The following is a 12,001-nucleotide window of genomic DNA, read 5'->3' as shown; positions in this document are numbered from 1 at the left end:
ATGAGCTTCACATGTTTGGATTAATTATCTCTTTTTCCAGCCTTTTCTGACTATTTAAGACCCTCCCCAAACTTGTGAACAGCACTCATACATGGTCAACATGGGAAAGACAAAGGAGCATTCCAAGGCCATCAGAGACAAGATTGTGGAGGGTCACAAGGCTGGCAAGGGGTACAAAACACTTTCCAAGGAGTTGGGCCTACCTGTCTCCACTGTTGGGAGCATCATCCGGAAGTGGAAGGCTTATGGAACTACTGTTAGCCTTCCACGGCCTGGACAGCCTTTGAAAGTTTCCTCCCGTGCCGAGGCCAGGCTTGTCCGAAGAGTCAAGGCTAACCCAAGGACAACAAGGAAGGAGCTCCGGGAAGATCTCATGGCAGTGGGGACATTGGTTTCAGTCAATACCATAAGTAATGTACTCCACCGCAATGGTCTCCGTTCCAGACGAGCCCGTAAGGTACCTTTACTTTCAAAGCGTCATGTCAAGGCTCGTCTACAGTTTGCTCATGATCACTTGGAGGACTCTGAGACTGACTGGTTCAAGGTTCTCTGGTCTGATGAGACCAAGATCGAGATATTTGGTGCAAACCACACACGTGACGTTTGGAGACTGGATGGCACTGCATACGACCCCAAGAATACCATCCCTACAGTCAAGCATGGTGGTGGCAGCATCATGCTGTGGGGCTGTTTCTCAGCCAAGGGGCCTGGCCATCTGGTCCGCATCCATGGGAAGATGGATAGCACGGCCTACCTGGAGATTTTGGCCAAGAACCTCCGCTCCTCCATCAAGGATCTTAAGATGGGTCGTCATTTCATCTTCCAACAAGACAACGACCCAAAGCACACAGCCAAGAAAACCAAGGCCTGGTTCAAGAGGCAAAAAATCAAGGTGTTGCAGTGGCTTAGTCAGTCTCCTGACCTTAACCCAATTGAAAACTTGTGGAAGGAGCTCAAGATTAAAGTCCACATGAGACACCCAAAGAACCTAGATAACTTGGAGAAGATCTGCATGGAGAAGTGGGCCAAGATAACTCCAGAGACCTGTGCCGGCCTGATCAGGTCTTATAAAAGACGATTATTAGCTGTAATTGCAAACAAAGGTTATTCCACAAAATATTAAACCTAGGGGTTGAATAATAATTGACCCACACTTTTATGTTTAAAATTTATAAAAATTTAACTGAGCAACAAAACTTTTTGGTTTGTAAGATTTATGCATCTGTTAATAAATCCTGCTCTTGTTTGAAGTTTGAAGGCTCTAACTTATTTGCATCTTATTAAACCTGCTAAATCTGCAGGGGGTTGAATACTACTTATAGGCACTGTAAATAAGTACCGTTCAAGTAGAGAATCAAATCCTAAACCAAAAAAGCTACTTGGAACACTAAAATCCATGATAACCACATAAGACACTAAATAAACTTCATAATAAATACAATTTTATTAGCGACGCCAATCCAAATTACACAAAACAGGATAAAAACATATAGACAATTTAAAAACAAGGAGATCAGGGCACCACACGCAATTCGAGCATAATCACAAACAGAAAAAAGGAGGAATGCAATCAATATTCTATTAATAAATAACATTATATATATATATATATATATATATATATATATATATATATATACATGCATACTGTATATAATGAATCCAGATGGTGCTGGCAAGATAAAGGGAAAGTGCTCAATGCACATATAGCAAAGTATATATATACTAGATGGTGGCCTGATTCTAACGCATTGGGTATTCTAAAATATGTATGTAGTTTATTTATGAAGTTTTCAGAATAATGCAATTTACACACAGGATTCGGCCGGCCGAACGTGACCAATTAGCGAAGCATGGTTCAAATTCCATGCCAATTCGTGGCCGGACTGCGCCTGTCGCTGATTGGTCACGCCCGGCCGCGAACAATCAGTGAAGCTAGGGCATGCTCCAGGTTTTTGAGGGCCCCGGGCGAAAGAGTCTCAGTGGGCCCCCCTCTTTAACACATACCATGATTCATGACGCACAGATACAGCAGAGAAATATAGCACAGCCAAGTAGCATATAGCCCACTTAGTATATAATACAGCCCACGTAGTATATAACACATCCCATGTAGTATATAACACAGCCCACATAGTATATAGCACAGCCCACATAGTATATTGCCCAGTCACGTAGTATATAGCACAGCCCCCGTAGTTTATAGCACAGCCCACGCAGTGTATAACAGAGCCCACATAGTATATTGCCCAGCCACGTAATATATTGCACAGCCACGTAATATATTGCACAGCCACATAATATATTGCACAGCCACGTAATATATACCACAGCCACACAGTATATAGCACAGAGACGTAGTATATAACACAGCCCATGCAGTATGTAGCACAGCCCACGCAGTATATAACACAGCCCACGTAGTAGTATATAGCACATCTACGTAGTATATAACACAGCCCATGCAGTATATAACACAGGCCACGTAGTATAGAGCACAGCAATGTACTATATTGCCCAGCCACATAATATATACCACAGCCACGTAGTTTATAGCACAGAGACGTAGTATATAAGACAGCCCATGCAGTATCTAACACAGCCCACGTAGTATATAGCAATGTGGGCGCCATATCCCTGTTAGAAAAAGAATTAAAAATTGGGGGGCGTGGCTGACAGCCGAATGAGCAGGATGTGCTCTCCCTGAGCTCCCTAGGCCGCAGAGCTAATCGGCCCGAATTAATCTTAAATTAGCCCCATCCACCTATAAAAGAGGCATTACCACCTTGCCCCTACACCCGAGAGACACCATCGGGCCACAGCGCGTGGATTACAGGCCTTAAGCTGTGGCACCTTCTCAGGGCCCACAGCAAGGCCTGATGCCTGAGGGACACCGACTTGACCACCACTCGCGGCGGGGCCCCTGCCTCCCCGCCCCCAAGAAGAACCCAAGCCAGCCTGCACCCTACCGAGATGCCGATCCTGCCGCACCTGTGCTGGGGAGCCTGCCCGCTGTGATCCCGGCCGCTGTAGTCCCGGCGCCGAAGGCGGGGCGGAGGAGTTCGTCACGCGGTGAGTCACACTCGGGCGCCGGGGAGCCGCTTCCCGCCGGACCCTCTCCTGGTCTGCGCTGCAGGCCCCAGCCTGTATTCACCTGCGCGCCGGCTGCCCCGGCGCTGCGGCGACATCACGCGGCCGGCCCGCCTGAACTGCCTCCTGTTCCGGAGTCTCCGGTGAGTGAGGGCTCAGGGGTACTGTCTCACCGGGGAGCGGCGCCTCGGATACGCCCAGCAGTGGGGGAATTCTGGCCCTGGACTCTGGTCCTCTGCACCTGCCACCTAGTGGGGTACTACCTGCCGTGCGGCCCCCGTGCCCCCTTGTTCTCCTTGTGGTGGTCCTGGAGGCCCCCCGCACAACTGAACTGAACAGAGGGGAGAGGGCTAGAGAGAGACCTCTCGCCCACCTGGGCTACCTGTGAGGGGGGGTCTCGATAGAGATACTAAGGCCCACTGCTTTCCCTGACTGGGTGCTGCAGAGCGGTCTGGGACCTGAGCTGAGGCAGTGGACCAGCTCCTGCTGAGGCCCCCCTGACTTGTGCTGGCTACCTATCACCATACCAACCCTCCCATCGCCATTTGGTATTTATCTCTGACAATCCTCCACCACATCTCCACCCCAAATAGGCTCAGCTTATAATATTGTTGTGAATTCTGTGGTCAAGCTCCCTCCTGTGGTCATGAGTGGTACTTCGGCTGGTTCTGTCTATGAGCTTCCTCTGGTGGATGTGAGTGGGGCTGCGGCTTCTGAGTTTCCTTCCTCAGGTGACGAGGTTAAGTCGTTAGGTGCTGCTCTATTTAACTCCACCTAGTTCTTTGTTCCTGGCCTCCAGTCAATGTTCCAGTATTGGTCTTGCTCTCTCCTGGATCGTTCTTGTGGCCTGTCTGCCCTGCATAAGCTAAGTTCTGCTTGTGTTACTTTTGTTTGCTATTTTTTCTGTCCAGCTTGCTATATTGGTTTTTCTTGCTTGCTGGAAGCTCTGGGATGCAGAGGGAGCACCTCCGTGCCGTTAGTCGTACGGAGGGTCTTTTTGCGCCCTCTGCATGGTTGTTTGTAGGTTTTTGTGCTGACCGCAAAGCTATCTTTCCTATCCTCGGTCTATTCAGTAAGTCGTGCCTCACTTTGCTAAAACCTATTTCATCTCTGTGTTTGTCTTTTCATCTTTACTCACAGTCATTATATGTGGGGGGCTGCCTTTTCCTTTGGGGAATTTCTGAGGCAAGGTAGGCTTATTTTTCTATCTTCAGGGCTAGCTAGTTTCTCAGGCTGTGCCCGAGGCGCCTAGGTCTGGTCAGGAGCGCTCCACGGCTACCTCTAGTGTGGTGTGATAGGATTAGGGATTGCGGTCAGCAGAGTTCCCACGTCTCAGAGCTTGTCCTATGTTATTTGTAAACTATCAGGTCATTTGTGTGCTCTTAACCACCAGGTCCATTGTGTTTCTGAATCACCAGTTCATAACAGTACTGGAGGCCCAAAGTACTAATGCTTCTCAATAGAGGGAAAAGAGAAGTTCTGAGACCATTTTTTTTTCTTTGCACTGTGTTTTGTCTTTCTTTTCCCCTAGACATTTGGGTGGTTCAGGACACAGGTGTAGTGATGGACATTAAAGGTCTGTCTTCTTGTGTGGATAATCTCTCTGCAAGAGTACAAAAAATTCAAGACTTTATGGTTCAGAAATCTATGTTAGAACCTAGAATTCCTATTCCTGAGTTATTTTCTGGAGATAGAGCTAAGTTTCTGAATTTCAAAAATAATTGCAAACTGTTTCTGTCTTTGAAACCCCGTTCCTCTGGTGACCCAGTACAACAAGTTAAGATCATTATTTCTTTATTACGTGGTGACCCTCAAGACTGGGCATTTTCCCTTGAGCCAGGAGATCCTGCATTATGTAATATTGATGCGTTTTTTCTGGCGCTCGGATTGCTGTATGATGAACCTAATTCAGCGGATCAGGCAGAGAAAAATTTGCTGGCTCTGTGTCAGGGTCAGGATGAGGTAGAGATATATTGCCAGAAGTTTAGGAAGTGGTCTGTGCTCACTCAATGGAATGAATGTGCGCTGGCAGCAATTTTCAGAAAAGGTCTCTCTGAAGTCCATAAGGATGTCATGGTGGGATTTCCCATGCCTGCTGGTCTGAATGAGTCTATGTCTTTGGCCATTCAGATCGGTCGACGCTTGCGTGAGCGTAAAACTGTGTACCATTTGGCGGTATTATCTGAGCGTGGACCTGAGCCTATGCAGTGTGATAGGACTTTGACCAGAGCTGAACGGCAAGAACACAGACGTCAGAATGGGTTGTGTTTTTACTGTGGTGATTCCACTCATGCTATCTCCGATTGTCCTAAGCGCACAAAGCGGTTCGCTAGGTCTGCCACCATTGGTACGGTACAGTCGAAATTTCTTTTGTCCATTACTTTGATCTGTTCTTTGTCATCCTATTCTGTCATGGCATTTGTGGATTCAGGCGCTGCCCTGAATTTGATGGACTTGGAGTATGCTAGGCGCTGTGGGTTTTTCTTGGAGCACTTGCAGTATCCTATTCCATTGAGAGGAATTGATGCTACGCCTTTGGCCAAGAATAAGCCTCAGTACTGGACCCAGCTGACCATGTGCATGGCTCCTGCGCATCAGGAGGATATTTGCTTTTTGGTGTTGCATAATCTGCATGATGTGGTCGTGTTGGGGTTGCCATGGCTACAAGTCCATAACCCAGTATTGGATTGGAAATCAATGTCTGTGTCCAGCTGGGGTTGTCAGGGGGTACATGGTGATGTTCCATTTCTGTCTATCTCATCATCCACCCCTTCTGAGGTCCCAGAGTTCTTGTCGGATTACCGGGATGTATTTGATGAGCCCAAGTCCAGTGCCCTACCTCCGCATAGGGATTGTGATTGTGCTATCGATTTGATTCCTGGTAGTAAGTTTCCTAAAGGTTGACTGTTTAATTTGTCTGTGCCTGAGCACACCGCTATGCGGAGTTACGTAAAGGAATCCTTGGAGAAGGGTCATATTCGCCCGTCGTCGTCGCCATTGGGAGCAGGGTTCTTTTTTGTGGCCAAGAAGGATGGTTCGCTGAGACCTTGTATTGATTACCGCCTTCTAAATAAAATCACGGTCAAATTTCAGTACCCCTTGCCGCTGCTGTCTGATTTGTTTGCTCGGATTAAGGGGGCTAGTTGGTTCACCAAGATAGATCTTCGTGGTGCGTATAATCTTGTGCGTATTAAACAGGGCGATGAATGGAAAACAGCATTTAATACGCCCGAGGGCCATTTTGAGTACCTGGTTATGCCATTCGGGCTTTCTAATGCTCCATCAGTGTTTCAGTCCTTTATGCATGACATCTTCCGAGAGTACCTGGATAAATTCCTGATTGTATACTTGGATGATATTTTGGTCTTCTCGGATGATTGGGAGTCTCACGTAAAGTAGGTCAGAATGGTGTTCCAGGTCCTGCGTGCGAATTCTTTGTTTGTGAAGGGGTCAAAGTGTCTCTTTGGTGTTCAGAAGGTTTCATTTTTGGGTTTCATTTTTTCCCCTTCTACTATCGAGATGGACCCTGTTAAAGTTCAGGCCATTTATGATTGGACTCAGCCGACATCTCTAAAGAGTCTGCAAAAGTTCCTGGGTTTTGCTAATTTTTATCGTCGCTTCATCAATACTTTTTCTAGTATTGCTAAACCGTTGACTGATTTAACCAAGAAGGGTGCTGATGTGGTCAATTGGTCTTCTGCTGCTGTGGAAGCTTTTCAAGAGTTGAAGCGTCGTTTTTCTTCTGCCCCTGTGTTGTGCCAACCAGATGTTTCGCTCCCGTTCCAGGTCGAGGTTGATGCTTCTGAGATTGGAGCAGGGGCTGTTTTGTCGCAAAGAAGTTCTGATGGCTCGGTGATGAAACCATGCGCCTTCTTTTCCAGGAAGTTTTCGCCTGCTGAGCATAATTATGATGTTGGCAATCGAGAGTTGCTGGCCATGAAGTGGGCATTCGAGGAGTGGCGTCATTGGCTTGAAGGAGCTAAGCATCGCGTGGTGGTCTTGACTGATCACAAGAACTTGACTTATCTCGAGTCTGCCAAACGGTTGAATCCTAGACAGGCTCGTTGGTCGCTGTTTTTCTCCCGTTTTGACTTTGTGGTTTCGTACCTTCCGGGCTCTAAAAATGTGAAGGCGGATGCCCTGTCTAGGAGTTTTGTGCTCGACTCTCCGGGTTTGTCTGAGCCGGCGGGTATTCTCAAAGAGGGGGTAATTTTGTCTGCCATCTCCCCAGATTTGCGGTGGGTGCTGCAAAAATTTCAGGCTAATAGACCTGACTAGGGTTGAGCGACCTTTACTTTTATAGGATCGGGTCGGGTTTCACGAAACCCGACTTTTTCAAAAGTCGGGTCGAGTGAAATCGGCCGATCCTATAAAAAAGTCGGGGTCGGGGTCGGCCGAAACCCGAAACCCAATGCAGTGCATTGGGTTTCCATGGTTCCCAGGGTCTGAAGGAGAGAAAACTCTCCTTCAGGCCCTGCGATCCATATTTTAATGTAAAATAAAGAATTACAATAAAAAATATCGTTATACTTACCCTCTGACGCGCCCTGGTACTAACCGGGAACCTTCCTCCTTCGAATCCGCGCTTCCAGGACCTTGCGGTGACGTCGCGGTGACGTCGCAGCTTGTGATTGGTCGCGCGGCCGCCCATGTGACCGCTCGCGCGACCAATCAGAAGCCGTGTCGTCACCGAAGGTCCTTCAAGCGCTGATTCTTAGGAAGGAAGGCTGTCGGAAAGAAGCAGGGCGCATCCAAGGGTGAGTATATTCCTATTAGGTATATACTCACCCTCAGACGCGCCCTGCTTCTTTCTGTCAGAAAGAAGCAGGGCGCATCCGAGGGTGAGTATATTCCTATTAGGTATATACTCACCCTCGGACGCGCCCTGCTTCTTTCCGACAGCCTTCCTTCCTAAGAATCAGCGCTTGAAGGACCTTCGGTGACGACACGGCTTCTGATTGGTCGCGCGAGCGGTCACATGGGCGGCCGTGCGACCAATCACAAGCCGCGACGTCACCGCGACGTCACCGCAAGGTCCTGGAAGCGCAGATTCGAAGGAGGAAGGTTCCCGGTTAGTACCAGGGCGCGTCAGAGGGTGAGTATAGCGAAATTTTTTATTTTAATTCTTTCTTTTACACTTAAATCTGAATACCGATACCAATTCCCGATATCTTAAACATATCGGGAATCGGTATCGGAATTCCGATTCCAGATTCAAAAGATCGCCGACTTCATGGCCGACCCCACACTGGGGTCGGGTCGGGTTTCATGAAACCCGACCTTGCCAAAAGTCGGCGACTTTTGAAAATGTTCGACCCGTTTCGCTCAACCCTAGACCTGACCGTTGCCCAGCGGAGAAACTGTTTGTCCCTGATAAATGGACGAGTAGAGTTATCTCTGAGGTTCATTGTTCGGTGTTGGCTGGTCATCCTGGAATCTTTGGTACCAGAGATTTGGTGGCTAGATCCTTTTGGTGGCCGTCTCTGTCGCGGGATGTGCGTTCGTTTGTGCAGTCCTATGGGATTTGTGCTCGGGCTAAGCCCTGCTGTTCTCGTGCCAGTGGGTTGCTTTATGCCCTTGCCAGTCCCGAAGAGGCCCTGGACACATATCTCTATGGATTTTATTTCGGATCTCCCCGTCTCTCAAAAAATGTCGGTCATTTGGGTTGTTTGTCATCGCTTCTCTAAGATGGTCCATTTGGTACCCTTGTCTAAATTGCCTTCCTCCTCTGATTTGGTGCCATTGTTCTTCCAGCATGTGGTTCGTTTACATGGCATTCCGGAGAACATCGTTTCTGACAGAGGTTCCCAGTTTGTTTCGAGGTTTTGGCGAGCCTTTTGTGCTAGGATGGGCATTGATTTGTCTTTTTCCTCGGCTTTCCCTCCTCAGACAAATGGCCAGACTGAACGAACCAATCAGACCTTGGAAACATATCTGAGATGTTTTGTTTCTGCCGATCAGGATGATTGGGTGTCCTTATTAATCGGGCCAGCTCGGCTACTTTGGTTTCGCCGTTTTTCTGCAATTCTGGTTTCCATCCTCGTTTCTCTTCAGGGCAGGTTGAGTCTTCTGACTGTCCTGGTGTGGATACTGTGGTGGATAGGTTGCAGCAGATTTGGACTCATGTGGTGGACAATTTGACATTGTCTCAGGAGAAGGCTCAACGTTTTGCTAACCGCGGGCGCTGTGTGGGTCCCCGACTTCGTGTTGGGGATTTGGTTTGGTTGTCATCTCGTTATATTCCTATGAAAGTTTCCTCTCCTAAGTTTAAGCCTCGTTTCATTGGTCCGTATAGGATTTCTGAGGTTCTTAATCCTGTGTCTTTTCGTTTGACCCTTCCAGCTTCTTTTTCCATCCATAACGTATTCCATAGGTCATTGTTGCGGAGATACGTGGCACCTGTGGTTCCATCCGTTGATCCTCCTGCCCCGGTTTTGGTTGAGGGGGAGTTGGAGTATATAGTGGAGAAGATTTTGGATTCTCGTATTTTGAGACGGAAACTTCAGTACCTGGTTAAGTGGAAGGGTTATGGTCACGAAGATAATTCCTGGGTCTTTGCCTCTGATGTTCATGCTGCCGATCTGGTTCGTGCCTTTCATTTGGCTCATCCTGGTCGGCCTGGGGGCTCTGGTGAGGGTTCAGTGACCCCTCCTCAAGGGGGGGGTACTGTTGTGAATTCTGTGGTCAAGCTCCCTCCTGTGGTCATGAGTGGTACTTCGGCTGGTTCTGTCTATGAGCTTCCTCTGGTGGATGTGCGTGGGGCTGCGGCTTCTGAGTTTCCTTCCTCAGGTGACGAGGTTAAGTCGTTAGGTGCTGCTCTATTTAACTCCACCTAGTTCTTTGTTCCCGGCCTCCAGTCAATGTTCCATTATTGGTCTTGCTCTCTCCTGGATCGTTCTTGTGGCCTGTCTGCCCTGCATAAGCTAAGTTCTGCTTGTGTTACTTTTGTTTGCTATTTTTTCTGTCCAGCTTGCTATATTGGTTTTTCTTGCTTGCTGGAAGCTCTGGGACGCAGAGGGAGCACCTCCGTGCCGTTAGTCGTACGGCGGGTCTTTTTGCGCCCTCTGCGTGGTTGTTTGTAGGTTGTTGTGCTGACCGCAAAGCTATCTTTCCTATCCTCGGTCTATTCAGTAAGTCGTGCCTCACTTTGCTAAAACCTATTTCATCTCTGTGTTTGTGTTTTCATCTTTACTCACAGTCATTATATGTGGGGGGCTGCCTTTTCCTTTGGGGAATTTCTCTGAGGCAAGGTAGGCTTATTTTTCTATCTTCAGGGCTAGCTAGTTTCTCAGGCTGTGCCCGAGGCGCCTAGGTCTGGTCAGGAGCACTCCACGGCTACCTCTAGTGTGGTGTGATAGGATTAGGGATTGCGGTCAGCAGAGTTTCCACGTCTCAGAGCTTGTCCTATGTTATTTGTAAACTATCAGGTCACTTGTGTGCTCTTAACCACCAGGTCCATTTTGTTTCTGAATCACCAGTTCATAACATAATATACCCTAAGACTTTGGGAATGCATTAATGTCCCCCCCATATCCGCTAGGGGTCGCTGTGCAATATGCCCTCCCACTGACCCTCTTTCCTTAAATGGGATAAGCACCACGGAGACCCTTTCCTATTCAACTCGCCCTCATGCCTAAAGCATGCAGAGCTAGCTCAAAACAATCCTGCAACAGATTTGCCGCTTTAACGGATCTGGATGCCGACATGTCTTCTGGCCCTTTCTCCCAGTCAGAATCCTCTAACTCGTCTATACCTGAGGGTGCAGACTCTGAAATGATTCCAGCTTCAACAACCAAAACCCCTAATACCTCAACCTCAGATCAAACAGCCTTACTATCAGTTTCAATCAATTTTACATTCTGAATTACTTAAGATGTCAGAAAAATTGACCAAGGATTTAACTAAAGAGATCAGAGAACTCGGTTCCCGTACCTCTGACCTGGAGGACAAAATAGACGCTACCCACACAACCCTTGCTACTCACAAAAAAGACATCGAGATGCTACATGACAAAATTCACACCCTTAACAACAGACTGGAAGATTTCAAACATCGAGCCCATAGTTGCAACATTAGAATCAGGGGCATACCCGAAACAATCACCGATCTCCAGTCCACCGTGACTGCTCTTTTTCAGGAACTAGTACTAGGAATCACTATAGAGCGCCTGGAAATGGACCGAATCCATAGAGCCCTGAGCAAACACAAACCAGAAGGTCCAACAAGGGATATCATCCTTAAATTACATTATTATAAAACCAAGGAACAGCTCTTACAGGCGGCAAGAAATTCGTCACCGCTGGTATTCCAAGGCCATTCATACGAGCTGTTCTCCGACTTGGCCCCTACTACCATCGACAAAAGACATGCTATGAAACCATACCTGGAGGTTCTATGCTCCAACAACATCAAGTACCACTGGGGCTTCCCATTTAAGCTGATCTTCTCTCATCTCGATATGGTCCACACAGTTCTCTCCCCTGAAGGAGCGAGCCGTTGCTTGTCTAAACTACAACTCATGGATCTCCCATCATCCCCCCCACCTTCTTCCGCGAGGCTTCAACCTGCGACCCTCCATCCCAGACCACGAGATCCACCGGCCCCCCCATGATGTGCTGGATAACCACTAACTTTATTTCGTGCCTATACTACTCCATAGGCTTCTCTTTATGACAACCTCATAGCGCAGTCCCAGCTATAACACACTAGCCTATACTTTATAATGTTCAATGGGGCAAACAGTTCATATGTGTTTTTTTTTTCAGTTTATTGTTACAGGTGTTCTTGGAGCGTATAGCTCCACTATCTATCCTTCAGAAGCCGTTACAGCTTTTGCTTCAACCGAATTTCCGGACCGACAGCGCCATTCGACTTGCTCTTCACTTCAGACAAGTGACTATGTTTATTATAC

The sequence above is a fragment of the Ranitomeya imitator genome, chromosome 3, assembly GCF_032444005.1.
Source record: "Ranitomeya imitator isolate aRanImi1 chromosome 3, aRanImi1.pri, whole genome shotgun sequence".
In the NCBI taxonomy this organism is placed as follows: Eukaryota; Metazoa; Chordata; class Amphibia; order Anura; family Dendrobatidae; genus Ranitomeya; species Ranitomeya imitator.
Note: the sequence above shows the minus strand (reverse complement) of the source record.